General features: G+C 43.8%; 1 protein-coding gene across 6 annotated transcripts in view; it reads left to right on the forward strand.

The window, feature by feature from the left end:
* Positions 1–19,120, forward strand: part of sema6dl (sema domain, transmembrane domain (TM), and cytoplasmic domain, (semaphorin) 6D, like) — a 476,052-nt gene that overhangs the window by 279,998 nt on the left and 176,934 nt on the right. The window lies entirely within an intron of this gene.

The raw sequence follows: 19,120 nt of genomic DNA on the forward strand, positions 1-19,120 counted from the left end.
AAACCTCAGGATTAATGTTTGCAGTGAACCATTTTTCAGAATGTAATTTCTATTGCATGTAGTAATAAAATACATTATAGCTGTCATTCCAACAGATGGTGCATCACATTGTTGTAATAAAATGCATTTGTAAAATGCGTTTATAGTAGTAAAACATATCGGTTACATGCCATTTGGTGAGGGATACTTAAAGGTAGTGTTGAGGTTTGTGATATGCCATCTGTTGGAATGATGGAGACACAGCAAACAGACAGACACACAGACACTTAGCCTTTTATTAAGGTGGGTTGAAATCTAAGAAATCAATGTAGAGCTCAGGGTTAATGTTTGTAGTGCACCACCTATCAGAATGTATTTTGTAGTATTAAAATGCATTGTAGTAGTCTTTCCAACAGAAGCCACATCACAAACATTTGTAGTAATAAAATGCATTACTTCAAATGTTTCTGATGCGCCATCTGTTGGAATGAAAAATGCAAATATATCTGTTATATGCCATTTGGTGTGGGAGTCATAAAAGCAGTGTTAAGGTTTGTGATGCACCATCTGTTGGAATGACAGAGACATAGCAAACGGTCCTTTTATTAAGGTGGATAGAGCTAATATGTTGTAATGGCAGTGGCCAGTTGATTAACAGATGTGATAAGAAAATGAAGGGAGTTTAAATGGCTCTGCTTACTCAGAAACACCCTTTTAAACAAAGTGCAATATCACATTTCCATAGATTTTTCTATAAAGATGCCCTTTGATCTTCCACAGCACCGTATTGATTCATAACATCCTCGTGTGTATCTGAGGTCGTTATAATAATCTTCTTATCTTCAGGATCCATTTTAGAATCCCAATGATCTCACATTGATCCTTTCTTCCTCATTTATATCCAGCCCGCTGAAGCATTAGATTCATTTTTATTTCTGTTTTTTTTTTTTAATACTGTATTGGCACAGCGTCTTGTTCATCGATTTTTTTTTTGCGTTTCTTTATTATTCCCTGTATGTTCTCTTTTGTTATTTGCTTATTCTTGGTGTAATGTGTATTATGGGAATGGAGATAATCTGAATATCTGAATAACGATTCCAAGGAGAATTATTTAAAATAAAAAAGAGACGGCAGCAGCAAATAGAAAGAGGGTGACCGGTGTGCGGCGTAAGCCTATGAGAATATGATCGCAGCTGTGGTGGAAACGCCTCTCAAATCTTATACTGTCCTTTCTACAGTTGGATTATGGAAATTCTGCTTTAATATTTCATCATCATCACCACACAAATCAATAAAATCGACACAGAGCCAACGTGCCCGAGATTTTGTATAAAAACAACAAGATATTCTTTGCAATTGCTAGGCTTCATCCAGAGTTTACTCCCTCGCTTCAGTTTATTTAGATTATTATCTGTCACAAAGTTATTGTTATTATGTAATTTCTGCTAAAATTGTTATATTTATGTATGGATCAATAGTTACTTATTCTTATTGTGTATTATGCTGTTTGCCAGGGTCTCATTTTTTCTGAAGATGGGACCCCATGAGGTGGGGCCTCCAAGATGTTGTTACGTTTAAGCCAGGGTTCCTTATCTTTAAATTTCTTTTTATTTATGTCTTTTTTCCTTATTTTATATCCTATCCTTTATGTTATTACTGTTATGTATTTATATTATTTGTCTAATGATGTGTTTCTGCTCATTCAGTTTCATGATCTCTGATGTTCCTTGTATTTTGTGGGTGGATCCTTGGAGGCGGGGCCACCTTTCCATCACTGCTAAGGGACCGCCCCCATTTCACAAGGGCAGGCTGGGACTTTGAGTCCCTTCACTGCTCATTGGATTGTGTTTTAGTGGAGTACAGATCTGTCTTTGTAAGCATTGTCACTGTTTGATTTTCTTGGTTTTTTTTTGGATTAGGTTTACTGGTTTTGTGGATCCAGAGTTCCACCGTTCTCCCCTCTATATTTTGAGAGTGTGTTGTGACTGCAGCAGCACGCAAATGTGTTTGTCTTACTCATTCATGTTCCAACTATTGACCCCTCAACATAAAGTAATTCAGACCCCTTCTCTTTCTGCACACTTCAAAATGAATAGATTTGTCATTTCTGCCTGCCAATCTACACTCAACAGCCCATAATGACAACGTGAATAAATGATTTTTAAAAACTGAAACCTCTCATTCCTAGAGGTATTCCGATGCTTACTTCAGTAATTTGCATTAATTGCAGCATCAGGTCTTCATGGCGAAGTCTTTACACACCTGGATTTGGGCACTTTATCTCATTCTTCCTGGCAGATCTTCTCAAGTTCCTTTACAAACATCTGGGACCTGCCATCTGTGCCATCAGATGCACTGTGGGGTTTAAGTCTGGGCCGCTCAAGGACAATCAGAGACTTGTCCCAAAGCCATCCCAGAGTTGTCTTGACTGTTTGCTTTGTGTCATCGTCATGCTGAACTGTCACCTCGCACCATGAAGCAGGTTCTCTGTATCTGGATGCATTCACCCTTCTCTCCGTTCTGACCGGTCTCCCAGTCCCTTCCACCGAGGAATGTGCTTCACTGTAGGGATGTTATTAAGCAGGTGATGAGCAGTGCATGGTCTTCACCAGACATAGTCCTCGGACTTCTGCCCAAAGAGTCCCATTTGTGTTTCACTACAACCCGAGATTCGTTGTCCTCAGGCTTTCAGAGTCCCTCACACGTCATCTGGCCAACTCCAACCTGGTTGTCACCTGCCTTACACTCATGAAAGGTGCTGAGATGGTTGCTCTTTCACCAGGTCCTTCTATCTCATCAGACGGCTTCTGACGCTCTGTACACTTGACCACAGTAATGTCACCGTTCAACAGCAGACTCTTGTGATTTTCAGATTTTCTTAATGACATAAAGTGGTGGCTCTGAGGCTGAGGATCTGCACTGGAATTCAGAAGGTTGCCAGCTCAAATTCCATAAACGCCAGAAGTGATTCTACTCCGTTGGGCCCTTGAGCGAGGCCCTCAACCTGCAATTACTTCATCCTGGGTATGACATTAACCTGCATCCAGCCCTGCAAGTAGGTCCTCCAACATGCAGGGAAAACTTGGGGTTTGATACCATAAAAAAACTCACCCTGTTCAGTGGGGTGCTGAGGTGTCACCTGTCGCATGGCTGCACTCGGATCCCAATCCAGGCTGTTCGCCGTGTGGTGACATTCTTCACGTTGAAGTTTGCAATGCATTCAGTCTTGAAATCTGAAAAAGACAACCTGACATGTTTGAAAAGCTTCTCGACTGCTGCCTTTCTGCACAGTTCACAACTTGTCGTTTCGTTTTGTGCACATCAGACGTGCTGTCCGGCGGCAGAGGGGCTGCACTTCACTTATTATCTACCTGACAACCGGCAGTCATTTCTCTCAATGGTTATTCTGCCTCTGTATGGCACATCATTGAGTGTGTTAAGAGTGTGCAGTGTGCAACAAGAGCCCACCTTTGTGCCACCTCGTCCATCATTACCTCCAAATGGTTATAAGAAATGCAGTGTGACTGAGCTGCAAAATGAAAGCACCAAAAAGTGGGCTGCGTAGAGTATCTTAAATAATGGACGAACATAAAGCAAAGGGAGCCATCTTAATTGTGATTTGCAAATTAATGCATAATACAGGGGCGGCACGGTGGCGCAGTGGGTAGCGCTGCTGCCTCACAGTTAGGAAACCCGGGTTCGCTTCCCGCGTCCTCCATGTGTGGAGTTTGCATGTTCTCCCCGTGTCTGCGTGGGTTTCCTCCACCCAAAAGACATGCAGGTTAGGTGCACTGGCGATTCTAAATTGTCCCTGGTGTGTGTGTGGGTTGGCGCCTGGGTTTTGTTTCCTGCCTTGTGCCCTGTGTTGGCTGGGATTGGCTCCAGCAGACCCCCGTGACGCTGTAGTTAGGATATAGTGGGTTGGATAATGGATGGATGGATGCATAATACAGAGAATACTGTTATGTGAAATTTGACACCAGAAAGCAAATGCTGATTAAAAACTGTCAAGGTTTCAGGTACGACTTCAGAGAGTATCAGGCCCTCCACGTCTGACTCTTTTTGTTACATTGTAGCCTTATGGTAGCCTCACGTTCGCCTCCTCAAAAATGTGACTACGCCTCATGTCAACACGGACCCTACACACACCTCTTGCTTTTGATGTCGTAGGCTTCATGCAGAAGTTTAATGTTAAAATCACTTAAATTCATTTTTGTCTCACATCAAGCAACAGTCCATACACCAGAACCATCTTCTTCTTCTTTCAGCTGCTCCCGTTAGAGGTCACCACAGCGGATCATCTTTTCCCATCTCTTCCTGTCCTCGTCATCTTGCTCTGTCACCCCTATCACCTGCATGTCATCCATAAACCTTCTCTTAGGCCTTCCTCTTCTCCTCTTCCCTGGCAGCTCTATCCTTAGCATCCTTCTCCCAATATCCCCAGTATCTCTCCTGTGCTCATGTCCAAACCAACGCAATCTCAATCTCACCTCTATCAACCTGAGCTGACCCTCTAATGTCCTCGTTCCTAATCCTGTCCATCCTCGTCACACCCAATGCCAATCTTAACATCTTTAACTCTGCCACCTCCAGCTCTGTCTCCTGTTTTTCTGGTCAGTGTCACCATCTCCAACCCTTATAACATAAGCAACATTTCTAGAGCGCCTTTCACAAACCCAAGGTTGCTTTACATACAGAGGGGGAGGAAGTGAAAATGTGCAGGATGAAGGGATTGTCCACAGAGGTAAAGACAGGATTGTGTTGAGGCTCAGATCTGAGGAGGTGAAGCCTCCACAACAACTTAAATTTGAATAAAAAGTACTTGAGCTGAGGTTGAAACACTTTTGTTTTTCCTAAATAACAGAGAAATGCTGCTACAGAAGATTGTGTCCTAAGTGAGACGTGATGGGAAGCAATTCACGCGTTCATTCTAGCTGAAAATGGAGCATCAGAAATATCGTTACGATTAAAGTCGTCCAATGTATCACTGGGAGGAATGCTGGCCAAGAAGTCTAAACGCTGAGACGCAGAGACTGGAATGGTACTAAATTTTAGGTATAATTGGCAAAACATCAGATATTCATACATGAGAGATATAATAACAGAGGCAAACGCAGTTTCTAAAGATGTACACGTTAAGAACAGATGGCCACAGATAGCAACTGGAAACAAAAATTGATTGTGTGTGCAGAATAAATTGTAACAGTTACCATAAAGCAATGCAACAAAATGGCCATGCTAGGCATTGGTGAATGGTACTCTGTTTTTTTTTTTTTTATACTCACATTTTGTAATCTTAGAAAAAAATGACATTATTTCACTCTTCACTGAGCTTGATGTGTACATGTGAACTTGATGTGATGTATTATAAAAATCATTCTCTATGCTTTAGCTTAATGCTGAATCCTATCCCGGTCATTTAAGGTGTACCACAAAAACATGAAAGTTGTGACGCCTGAGTCCCTGTCCTGCACCCCAAAACACGAGGCTGAGTCTCAGCACTTTAGCAACACCAGCTTTATGCAGCTTGAAACAGGAACAGGCCGGTTATTTATTGTAGCGGGATCTACCGCTCTCCTATACACAGACACAATAAACGGGCGTAGTCGTACTCCCTGCCTCTGCTACTCCCATCGGTGACAGGCGCATATAGTGCGATCTCGATTGGCTCTTAGTTGTTTCCGCGGTGCTGTGCTGCTGCGCTTTGAACCTGCGGTTGCCTTGGTGACAGATAAGCAGTCCTCCATAGATGCAACAAGTGCGCTTCGGCATGTCGACCCGTTTTTGGGATCCTAAAAGAGTTCAGAAACCTCACAAAGTGCACAGGCATCTGTCCATTTTTTAACACAATTTTTTCTTGAAAGGTTTATAAAAAATCAGAACCTATTGTCAGTGAGTTTTAATAGTGTATAATAAGACAAAAAAAACAAGAAAAAGGTCTGTGGATCCAACCCATATATTTGAAACAATAGGCAATTGCAAAATAGCACAACCGAATGAATATTCGAGACTGAGTCCACACATGAACTAACTGGAATACAGAAAAATGGCTGTTTTATAAAGTGTAGGTAGGCAGGAAGAGGAGGGTCTTTTGTTACCCCTGAAAGTGAGGTCAGTGGTGGCGTTGGATGGGAGGTCTGTGATGGAACTGGAAGTGAGGTAAGGGGGACTTTCCCCCTGTGGCTCTGTAGAGGAAGGAGAAAAGGCGTCAGAGCGTGCTGCCAAGCCTCGGTCCAACGTATAAACACATTCAGTGAAGGCCATCGCCTGCCTACCATGAACATGTGTGCGATAAGTGTGAAATATGATTCAAGTTTTCCCACTGCAATGGGCGCCGACGTTCTTGGAAGGTTTTGTTGACGGTTCCCGCACCATTTCTAGGTTTGACGAGGAGTATGCGATGTGTGACGTCATTACAACAACAGCATAAGGGTCAGCGTCTTACACTTGGCGATTATCCAAGAGTTGGATCCACAAACAACAAACCTCTGGGTCTTTTGTCTTGTTAGTTTCTGAGTTACTGGTTACATTTGTTGTATTAGGGAGTCTCAAACTTGGCGAAAGGGACTAGAGACCTCCAAATGAGCCATAAAAGCAGGTCAGGACCGGCCAGAGGAGGCACTCCTTAAGTCAGCAAGTCCCCAATTACTACCTGCAGGCTACGGCCTACATAGTCTTAAAAAGAAAAGGAAACCAGGCTTTAAAATGCCTACTGAGAGATGTAACAGTGAAAACCTCTGGCTTGATGAGTCAAATAACTCAAAGAATTTTTATAAATGAAGATGTTTATTGACAAAATACAAAAAAATAGGAAAATAAAACAAACAAAAAGCAGTGGCCTAAAAAGGCAATTCTGAGCAAACAAGTTTCAAAACAATCATCTGACGGCAAATCCAAAGACAGAAGCAAAATCCAATGCGAAACCAACACTCACCCTGACTCCAAACTCAATGATCCGCTGCTGAGGTCCCCTCTCTGACTCTCCTGATACCTTCTTCCAATTGTTCTTTGCATCTAGTCCTGCATCTTGGGCTACCAGTGATTCTAGAAGTTTCAACATATCTTCCCTTTTCAGTAGCTCCCCTTGCAGGCTAAGTTCTGAATCCTGATCATTAAACCTCAGATCTTCTGTCTTCTTCCAATTTATCTTCAGCCTACCAAAGCCCTTCTCCATTTTCAGATGTCCTCTCCTCTTGCTCCTTTTCTGGTGATGCACAACACAATGTCGTCAGCAAAGAGACTGCACCGGGGGGATTGGTCTTTTCTCCCAGGAGTCAACACATCCATATCCAGATCAAAAGAGGTCAGGACTTCAAGAAGACCCCTGGTGCAGCCCTCCTTCAAACTGGGATCTTGTCTGTTACCCCCACACTGCTTTGAACCCGAATCCGCACTCCTGAACAGTCCTCACCTACTTGTCTACAAGCCCTGTTTTGTGTTTCTTACACCCAGGCACTTCCTTCTTCTTCTTCATCTTCCTCTTCATCTTTCCCAATTCCATTGTGGGGTCCTCCTCTCTCTCTCTCTCTCTCCAGACCTCTTGACATGGCACTCTTCTCCAAATCGATGAACACCAGATGTCAACCTCTGTGTTTTTCTTAATCAGCTGTCTCAACACAAAGGCTGCATGAGTTGTTCATAAAACCAAAGCTGCTCCACCCAACACCCTTCAAAATAAACGACTTGTCATACAAATGCTGTATTCACCATTAATTGTGAATTGTTTAAAAGCTTCAAATTTATTAAACGGAATTAAATGAGTCCTCAATTTGCGCCAGTGTGTGCCCACTTCTCAATCACACTCCCCCACTGAGCCAATAAGGACAAGCCAATGTCACCGTCTTATCAGGGTTTTTAACAGATCATCGGTTGACAGCTTTTCTCTTATCCATAAATTAAAAAAAGGAGTGGGTTCATTTGAGCGCGCTGTCAGATAATCAATGCGAAACATAAGGAAGCTCCCCAGCAACACATTTCAAAGGCAGGGAGGCAAGTGGTGCTAAGTAGTTTACTGGTCTTATAATAATTCATTGCGGGATTATTTCAAAGAGACGCAGGAGCTAATAGAACAGTCGGGCTTCAATAAAAACAACATCAAGTCTGAACGGCAAGCAGAGGACGGGTTATTTCAGCCAAATGAATGGCCGCGATTCCGCGTCTGAGGTGATTCAAGCCAGCGGCAAGTGGATGACGCTGGGCCTGCGTTAGACCGGGATGGCAGCGTATGAAATGATAAATGTTCACCCATTCACTATTAAAATACAAAGCGTCTAGACGGCAAAGTGACCACTGCTTGTTATTTTAGCATCTTTACCTGACAGGTCCTTCTGATGAATAATTAAAGGTGACTTTGGACACCTTGCACGGTGCTCGAGAGGGCAGCGCGTCCTTTTGATTGCCTGCATGCGGCTTGAGGTTTTCTGCAGCGCAAGACGATACCCTTGATCTCCGAGCCGTTAAAAACTCAAAGGACATCCCTCACATTATTCCGACAGTCACCTTTCTATTCAGACACAGAGCACATCATGCAGTTCATGCTTTATGTGACTTCATGCTTTTGCACTTACGCAGGAAACAGTCGAATGCAAACACGTATGCCTCACAAAGTTAGTCGCATTGAGTCAAAGAATAGAAGAGCAAGCGGTGAGGTGAAACCAGATTGTTATCACATGGCTCGGCATTTATAGTTTTATTTCCATTTCATATTTTAGATATGGCGCAGCAGGTGGCTGCTTCACAGTTCTTATGCCGTCTGGCACTCCAGATTGCTTTTACTGTTCAAAAAGATGACGCCGGGCAGATTTGGGACTTTCTATTGAACCCTCATGAGTGTGTGAGCTTTCTAAGCAATGGATTGATGGCCCCTACAAAACAGGAAGAACACCAGGTCAGGTCAGGCTGGGGAGCAGGCACTGGTAGAGCATGCCTCCGACACCCACCAGTTCACGAAACAGCTCGGGATCCCAGTTGGCAACCCCCCAGGCAGACATGGCGTCCAGTCCCACCCTGTGGAAATGACCCTCTATCTGCCATAGCCTGGTATTACGTGGGCTCAACAATGAGCTGGATCACCCTCAGGGAATGGCACCACATGGCTGTAGTGCCGTAACTGACGCTCCCTCACAATGCAGGTCATGTGCCTCACTTGGGACTCAAACCAGAATACCAAAATACCCAAAACATAAAACATCCCATAATTTTACCAACCTCCAGGCATGAACAGCAATGTATCTGAGCACAAAAGGATTCTCATATCTTTGCTGCTAGGGTTGGTGTCACCCGGTGTGGTAACCAAGACCCACACCTCGGGCCACCTGGGTGATTTGATGAACAGAGCTCCTTAACAGACAGCTGAACGTACGGCATGTACACACCCGGCCGTTTAAAGCAGCGCAGTAATTCCCACTATCAGATCTATCAAGCCGTGGTGGGACCCCCCTTGGTGATTTCAGCACGTGGACCCTTGATCATTTCATCAGACTGATGTGAGGGGGTTACTGTATGTCCCCCTTGGTGATTTCAGCCCATGGGCACTTGATCGTTTCCTCTGACGGTGTCACCCAATGTACTCTGCATCCCCCACAGCCCCCTTGGGACGCCACTGCACTCGAGCTTGTGAGTTTCCTTAAGTACAATTTTTTTGGATAGACCAATTAATAAAATTGTAAATGTCCACCAAAGTCATGATTTCTTCCATACTGCAGTCAGATGTAATTCAAGAGTCAACCTCATGTTCTTTAGGCCATCGCGTTTCAGGATCCCCTCTTCCTCAGGACCAGACGTTACTGAACATGTGACGCCATGTCTCTCAGGTTAGAAATGTCAAGTCCTGACTACTGAATGGTGCCCTGTTGGGGACAAACTTACAGGAACGCCAGACACCGTGTCATATCTCAGCCAGCCTCTTGTCTTATGTCTCTTTTAATTATGTGCGTCCATCTTTAAATTTGATTTTGTCTGCTGCATGTATATAAGCTGCCTTTAGTATGATCCATGTCTTTTGTGTGTGGTGTAATAGAAATCGACATCTTAATTAAAGAAAGAAATGTATCCTCTACTAGGACAAGGCTGATAAAAACCTTTTTGAGTCAATAATCAGGCAGGAGAAAGCCTGTCCATCTGCGTCACTGATTACTCCTGTGTTGAAGAGGGAGCATCCATCACAGCAGGCTGTCACCGCGTGATCAGGATGGTCAGAAAATACAGGAGGATTACAAGTGAATTTGCCAAATTAATTCGTACATACCACACTCTGATTGGTTAAAAGACTTGTGGTGCTTCAGCACAGAGCACAACCTGCCTGAACTAAAAGTCTTTCTCCTTTAGTATTGTATCTCTTATTCTGTTATGAAGACTGTATACGTGGTGACTTGCAAGGCTTACCTGGTGCATCAAAGAACATTCAATTACATCAGCCAAGCCCATCTTGGACCACCCCGGGGAACGTTCTGCCTGTTTTACTTGACCATTTCAGTGGTCTCTTCGTGACTTCTCTAAAACGAAGGCTTACATATTCCAATGTGCACAGCAAACCAAACCCAATACTTAACTACTGTTACCTCTAAGTTATTCTTTCACAATGGTCACCCAAGAAGTAGAGAAGCTTTGTGTATCTTTCATTTAAAAACGCTGCAAACCGATTGGTTTGAATGAATCATTTGACTTGGGATGCTTCCTTTGAAATTTATGCACTTCTGTCCACCTGTGTTTTTTTTTCAACGTTCCATCAGTGCAAGACGAATGCTAGAGGGTCCAATGGCCTCCAACTGTACCAGTTATGATAAGGACTGAGTATACAGTACAGTACATGGATCTCTTAGATTTATCGTTTGTCACACACCAACGTTTGTACAGTATGTTTCCATTTTAGTCTTATTCAATATTAGCGAAGTGGTGTCTTTGAGGTTAGGGATCTGCTCTGGCAATCAGAAGGTTGCAGGTTCGAATTCCATAAACTACTTCATTGGGTCCTTGAACAAGGCCCTTAACCTGCAATCGCTCCGTCCTGGGTAGGCAGAACTGGCACTCCGGCCACCATAAAGAAACCTCACACTGGGTCCATTAAACCTGAACTGGTGAGGTGTCACCCGTCGCATGGCTGCACTCGGGTCCTAATCTGGGATCCTGAGGTGGTTTGTCATGTGGTGGGTGTATCAGCGCCTGCTCCTAACCTCATCTCTCTCTTCTTTAATATCGTTTGATAATTGTATATTATTTGGAGGCATTCAGACTCACATATCTCTCGTTTATTTTTATTGTTATTCTAGCGGTTAACCATTTAATTGGTAACATTACTAGTGAACTCTAATCTGATATTTGACGACTTGCAGATAGCAGTGTGGATATTAGAGCTCTGACTCTTTTCGGCTCTTGTTCAACTTTATTTCGAATAACTTTTGGTTAGTTTTTTTCCAGCATGATCTTAGTGTAAAAAATGGTTTCATTGTACAGGGTGGTCCAGATCTAATTATGCAGATCCAGATCGTCTGGATGACTTTGATTTATGCCGGGACGATTCCAGTTTGGCGCGAAGACGATTCTTCATGTCGTCAGTTCGTACACTTCTCGATAGTCTGGGACTTTTCGGGTGATTTTCTATGTAATAAACTTAATCAGTTATAGCGTAATGAAATTAGATCTGGACCACCCTATACATATGTAAGGGATTATGATGTGTAAAGTTTGTTACGCTTTGGTAGTGTGTCCCTAATGTGTCTTTAAGTTAGAGTGCAACATCTCCCATGTGAAAGTAATCCTTGATAAAGGAACCGGGCCGGTCCCAAAAACGCTTGGGAAGCGAAGAAAGAGTAGAAACGGAGTGAGCTCTCCTGTCCCACTGTGGATCAGGGGGGACGCTCTACGGTTAAGGATCGTGTTCGTCCTCTGTGGCTCATTCTGGGGCTCTAGTGTTTTGGCGTACCCTGTAAAGTGCTCCTCTCACGTTATAGTAACACGTGGCACAGAATTTTCATTTTCATTTTCTTTTGAGGGTAGCGCTGCTGCCTCGCAGTTAGGAGACCCGGGTTCGCTTCCCGGGTCCTCCCTGTGTGGCGTTTGCATGTTCTCCCCGTGTCTGCGTGGGTTTCCTTCCACAGTCCAAAGACATGCAGGTGAGGTGGATTGGCGATTCTAAATTGCCCCTACTGTGTGCTTGGTGTGTTTGTGTGTGTCCTGCGCTGGGTTGGCGCCCTGCCCGGGATTGGTTCCTGCCTTGTGACCTGTGTTGGCTAGAATTGGCTCCAGCAGACCCCCGTGACCCTGTGTTCGGATTCAGCAGGCTGGAAAATGAATGGATTGATGGGTGGATTTTCTTTTGATGTCCTTTAACGCTGTTGCTGTTGCCACATTACCTTTTATAGCATTGACTCTGGTATGTCTTGTAGAGTTGGGGACTGAAGTAGTTTTGGGTTTATAGTTGTTTATTGCGAGGGCACTATAAAGATATAAGGTGAATTTTGCACCCGGTGTATTTTGTTGAGGTGCGACTCTGATATTACTAAATGGGTTTAATATATTGATAATAATAATTGTACTGGTGGGTTTCTTTTGACTGACATGGTTTAATCTAATCTTAGGTGTTTGATTCATTGTTGAGTTAAAGATACCGTATAAGTTTGTAATTAGCATTACACTTCTCTATTATCGTGCCACCTGCTGATTACTGCCAGGAGCTGCCCACTGTCCTATAATAATAATAATAATAATAATACTTTACATGTATATAGCGCTTTTCTCACTACTCAGAGTGCTTCAGTGAGTGGGGAGCCACTTCAACAACAACCATCCGCCTGGATGATGTGACGGCAGCCATTTTTGCACCAGTGTGCTCACCACACATGTGCTGTTAGGTGGTGAAGTGGTGTTAGAGAGAGCCGATTAGACACAAGACATGATGAGGGTGAGGGTGAGGGTTAGCCAGGACATCAGGATCCACCCGACTCTTTACAAAGGACGCCCAGGGATCTTTTATGACTACACAGAGAGTCAGGACCTCGGTTTTACATTCTCATCTGATGGACGGCGCCATTTTTACAGCACGGTGTCACCGTCACTGCAATATGGGCATTGGGATCCACACACAGACCACACCGCTGGCCTCGCCAACACTTCTAGAGGGTCTCTCCGAGTTCCTGGTGGTTCATTGTCCGTGCACTATGGGCTCAGTGAGTTACTGGAGTTTATTGTTCTTCGCTGCTTCATTGGATGTCTGGATTTTCGACTTTCTGCTCTGTGCTTTGACCTTGCAAGTGGAATCTCTACTGGGATGTGTTTGATTTGGATTGTCATCCTATTACAGGCAATTCCATTTTGCTTTTGTGCTCTGTGGAGCTTCTTTGTGATCGGAAAGCAACTTCTTTGATGAAGAATAAGTCTTTTACTTTATAAAGATTCTATGAGGCCCTTTTGTGTCTGGTCGGGGCTTTTGACTGGAATTCCCCCTCAAGTAGGCTTTCTTGGAAATGCCTTCAGGACTAATGTAATTTGGGACTCCTAGATCATGACAGGGAGAAAATGAGGAGACGGTTATAATAAATTATGCATAGCCTGACTATCCATCCATCCATTTTCTAACCCGCTGAATCCGAATACAGGGTCATGGGGGTCCGCTGGAGCCAATCCCAGCCAACACAGGGCAGGAACCAATCCTGGGCAGGGTGCCAACCCACCGCAGGACACACACAGACACACACTAGGGCCAATTTAGAATCGCCAATCCACCTAATCTGCATGTCTTTGGATTGTGGGAGGAAACCAGAGCGCCCGGAGGAAACCCACGCAGACACGGGGAGAACATGCAAACTCCACGCAGGGAGGACCCGGGAAGCGAACCCGGGTCTCCTAACTGCGAGGCAGCAGCGCTACTACTGCGCCACCGTGCCGCCCTTAGCCTGACTAGCATGCTTAAATTATGGAGTAGTGAAGACAATAATAATGTCAGAAATGGAGACACGTGACACGCGTCACGTGACATTTTTTTCATGGGCATTTCATGGTCGTTTTGATGTTGTTTTCTGTTGCGTTACAATGGTCCCTTACTGTAACTGTTAAATCATAAATGCTCTTGGCTCCTTTCTGCATGAAATCATGACAATAACATTGTTCCTGACTGTCCCTATAAAGCACACGGAGTAAGACACATTTAAGAGTGGAGTACTCCTTTAAGCTGTGATGGAGGTGGTGGTTTCTTCTTCTGGTTACGGGGTCTACTCCACCCGGTCACAATATATATAAAATACAAAACCTCGCATTAATGGTGCGGTTTCCTCAAAGCATTTTTCTCGCTCTGGATCTGAAAGTCATGCTAAATAGCAGAGCGATTAAATTCCGCGCTCTTAAATCTTCATCATGCGCCTTATCAGGTCCTGAGCTTTTCATGCAGCACTTACAATACGTTGTGTTTCGCGATAAGGGAGCAATATCAGGTCTGGCAGCATTCAAATACTTCTCTGATGGCAACGTGAGCCGAGAGATGGCTTTTCTCCAAGTAAACGAAACCAACATGTGCATGTGACAGGCTGCAGGATATCCCACTGGCCCGTCAACCTTTTAAGACGTGCTGTACACAAACTGGAGCTGGAGACGGGCCCCGTTAGCCTTAACTCCTATGTTTACATGACAAGTTTCAGATTACAGAAAAAAAAAAAAATGTCAATTCCAGCCAGAAAAGTAGCTTGGAAGTGCAAAGTGTGCTGATCGAAACGGGACGGCATAGTCATACTTTGAATATTTGATTGTGTTTTGAAAGTGAAATGGGGAAAAAAATGACAGAAACATTTGGACGTGAGCGTCAGTAGGCTTTGTGTCCTCTGAACCAAGTCACCCGGACTCTTCTAGAACATTTCAGTCATTCTTTACCACTCATGATCATGAAGTAGGTCATTACGATAGCAATTGACGAGAAGAATTCATCATTAATTGAAGAGTTACGGTATTTGAGGGGTGGGCAATGTCGGTCCTGGAGGGCCGCAGTGGCTGCAGGGTTTTATTCCAGCCCACTTTCTTAATGAGAAGTCAATTATTGCTCATGACACACTTACTGCTTAAGTGACATTTTGATGCTTCATTTTAGTGGTCTCGCTTGTTAAGGATGCCCACCCTTAATTGCTTATTTCAATCTTAAACTGCTGCATTCAGTGTTTTGGATTTGGAGGATATCCTTGAAAGGAAAAAACATCTACGATATAAGAGCCTTACATTGCGCAGATTAATAAGCCATAAAATGAAGTACGGTCTGAGACTGGCAAGGATTGGTTTCTAATGAAGCCATCGGGTTGGAATGGACCGACATTGCCCACCCCTGCTCTGGAGTGCCTCTTTCTCTGGTACCATTTGGCTCAAAACTGATCAGCACATCATCATCTCATAACAGGCTGAAGTTTCGAGTTTGGGATTTTTCCAGTCCAGTCGTTTTAGCTCAACACCAGGGGTCCCCAACTCTGGTCCTGGAGGGCCGCAGTGTCTGCAGGTTTTCATTCTAACCCTTTTTGTAATTAGTGACCTGTTTTTGCTACTAGGATTGGGTTATAATGATGAGCTGCACGGCCTGCGGGTGGTGGGGGGGGTTCGGGGGTCTATGCACCCACAGCCTACCCCCGGGCCCACAACGTCCATCAGCATATTGAGCCGCCCAAGTTTTTAAAATGGCAGATTCTCAACCTACGCTGCCTGCTCCGTGAGAAAGTTAAACAAATTAGGGCGTATCGACTTAATTTATTTGAGTTCATTTTGATGTTAAAGCCCAGAGAGTAAAGTCAGCAGTCTGCCCGCCATAACGGGACAAAGGTCAAGTGAGCGAGCCGTGCTAAACGAAAGCCTTCACTGACATGGACGGTGACGCTAACAGATAAGGCGGCCCACCAAAGGAACAGATTGAAAAGCCACTACAGCAGGTGTCATTAAGACATAATAAAATAACATTATAATAATAGGATACTCCGGCACTTTTAAAAATGAATGCAGAAGCAGGACCCCATACGCTTTGAAAAGAAAAGCAGCAACATTAGGAGCAGACATAAATATTTTGACAGCAACAAAAAAAAAAAAATCAATGGAGCAGCGGCTGCACCACGTTGGTTAAAACAAATTGTTCATACTGTGGCTTGAAAACTGTGATAAAGGAGGGCAGGAAAAGAATCAATTTCTTAAAAATAGCACATCCATCTGTGGGCTCATTCATCGAGGTGAGAACAGCTTGGCTCGGCAGGCCGGAGGAGTTGTGGCTAACAAGCCCTACTGCTTTGTTTTGTGAGGCTTGAATGGGCGATAAAACACTCGGCCGGCGGGTCTGTGTAGCGCAACACACTCCGCTGTACGCCGATGACGAGACGCCAGCCATCAGTCTCAGCAACGTGACGCGAAGCAGAACGGATTATTCATCACGGAGACCAATAAAGATGATGAGAAGAAAAATGTTCAAATCAATAGCTAATAATGAGTCATTGTTCAAACTATACACACTTCCTAATCCCAAGCCTGACTATATTGTAATATTTTAGGAATGTGTCCTTAAACAGCGTTGAGGAAAAATCAATTTGTCCAACTGCCTGTTTACACCCAAATCATTTCACTCTCTTAACAAAGTGCTGTTTTGGCAATTCATCTGTGGCGCTCCGGAAGTTCTGCACTGCATTATGGGACACCGATTACGATAGGAGGGATGGCGGAGCATGACAGGGAGACAGAGACGTAGACCACTTGAGCGAGCAGCTTTAACACAACTCTGAGGAGATGGAATACGAACTACTGCTGTCGCTCAATGAAACCTGAAATGGGCGATCCTGCTCCTCGACCACCCGGCCACTCACACGGGGACCACCAAGAAAGTGGAAGAAACCTGGATGACTAAGAGGAAGCTCCACAGTCAGGATTTCTATCTATCTATCATATAGTGCCTTTCATATCTATCTATCTATCTATCTATCTATCTATCTATCTATCTATCTATCTATCTATCTATCTATCTATCTATCTATCTATCATATAGTGCCTTTCATTATCTATCTATCTATCTATCTATCTATCTATCTATCTATCTATCTATCTATCTATCTATCTATCTATCTATCTATCTATCATATAGTGCCTTTCATTATCTATCTATCTATCTATCTATCTATCTATCTATCTATCTATCTATCTATCTATCTATAATATAGTGCCTTTCATATCTATCTATCTATCTATCTATCTATCTATCTATCTATCTATCTATAATATAGTGCCTTTCATTATCTATCTATCTATCTATCTATCTATCTATCTATCTATCTATCTATCTATCTATCTATCATATAGTGCCTTTCATTATCTATCTATCTATCTATCTATCTATCTATCTATCTATCTATCTATCTATCTATCTATCTATCTATCTATCTATCTATCCATCTCTTATGTAGCCTGCCCTTCCAGCTGACAGCTCTTGGGTCAGCAGGTCTTCCTTCTACTGCTCAGAATCTTGTAAGCACGTTGCACTTTATTATACTGCTAGAAGATAAGGTGCCAATTCCATTTCATTTCACTCTTCATCAAACGCTGGCCCCTATCAATAATGGCACTCAAGGGTCCAGGCTTAACCCCCTTTGGCAGGATGGAGAACTAAGGAGGTTGTCAAAGAAGAAAAAATTCAAACTTTTATTTGATCTGTTATATAGAGCCCTGGGCACATTAATCTATCATCTTTCATATCTCTTTATCTGATATTAGACCATATAGCGCCTTTCATATTGATCTATCTCTGCAAATGGGTCTAAATTAATAATAAAATATAAAACAGAAAGTAATTGATCTCGTAAGTATTAACCCTTTCTCAAGACAGCATGTAGCTAATGTCAGCCTCTCTCCATCAGCCTTCTCCCATTTCTCCCAGCTCGTCCTCTTTAAGCTGCCCCAGTGGTGTCGGGTGTTATGGTGATTGTCACTTGAGCTGAGACCGGGACACTCTGACTCGGCCATTCCAGGATATTCGCATTGTCGCTTTGACTTCAAGCTTTGATCTCCCAAGGCTCAGGTTTATTGCAGACCCCCATCATTTGTTCCTCCATTATTTCTTTGTATTTCGTGCCTTCATTTTCCCCTCCCAAGTCTTCTAGGTTCTGCTGCGGAGAAGCATCCTCCCCATAATTGGAGTGTAACTTGTGTTGCATGATGATTACAGCTCAGAATGACGCAGTACTCTGTATATGTGGCCATAAGGACCCCCTCAAGGATCTCGCATATCAGGGCAACCATCCCAACAAGAGTACAAGTAGAACGTGGCCACTGTTTCTCTACAGTTTGTACCTCAGCGCTGGTGCCATCAGAGGTAATCACTGCGCCGCTATGCCACCCAGAATGCCCTAACAACTTCACAAGAGCGGCTTCTGCGCTGGGATGTAAAATCAGACTCCTAGAGTTGGAAAGGCGACGCTACTCATCAATGAGCCGCCCAAAATGCTTTTTTAAATATCTCCCAAATTATTTCAGGCATCTAAAAATCTGGAGTGCGTATTAAATGGGTAAATGTCAATGTGGCTTTCCGTTCCAATTAGAAATGTGATGATGACGCTCTGCATGCAGCCCTCCATAGGCCTGTGGAACTGATAACTCAATTCTGTGAGTTCACAACCCCCACATGGCGCCGCTTTTCCAATTCCCTGCCCTCGCTCCTTCATTTCCTTGTTATCTGCATCTTCAACTTGAGCGGGCTCTAATTATTAGTCACTCTCCTTCTTATTTACTATTTCCAGCTTCCTCCGAGCGCCATGCTCTCCCAGAGGAGACAGCAGCGCAGACCAAGCTGCTCACCGATGCGCTCGTGAGCCCCCCATCCATCCAGAGAGACAAACGCACAAGCCTGCCAGCTGCCGACGCTTCGCACAGACTGTCACCGGCTGGACCCTCTTGGTCGGGAATTGAAAGAGTAGCACAAAGTAGCAAAGTGTTCTCATTCACCAAGTCTGTCGTGATTTACAACACCGGCGACTTACAACGGCAATGACAGAACTGCAGATATGACGGAACACGAATCACATGCTACTGAATGATGAAGACGGTGAATGCAATTTTAGATTTTGTGTTTCTTCTTCTTTGACAGCCTGCTTGGTTCTCTCCTCTGCCACAGGGGGTCGATCCTGGACCCTTGGCACTTCCACAAAGTTAT

This window comes from Polypterus senegalus, chromosome 12 (genome assembly GCF_016835505.1).
Source record: "Polypterus senegalus isolate Bchr_013 chromosome 12, ASM1683550v1, whole genome shotgun sequence".
NCBI classification, from domain to species: Eukaryota; Metazoa; Chordata; class Cladistia; order Polypteriformes; family Polypteridae; genus Polypterus; species Polypterus senegalus.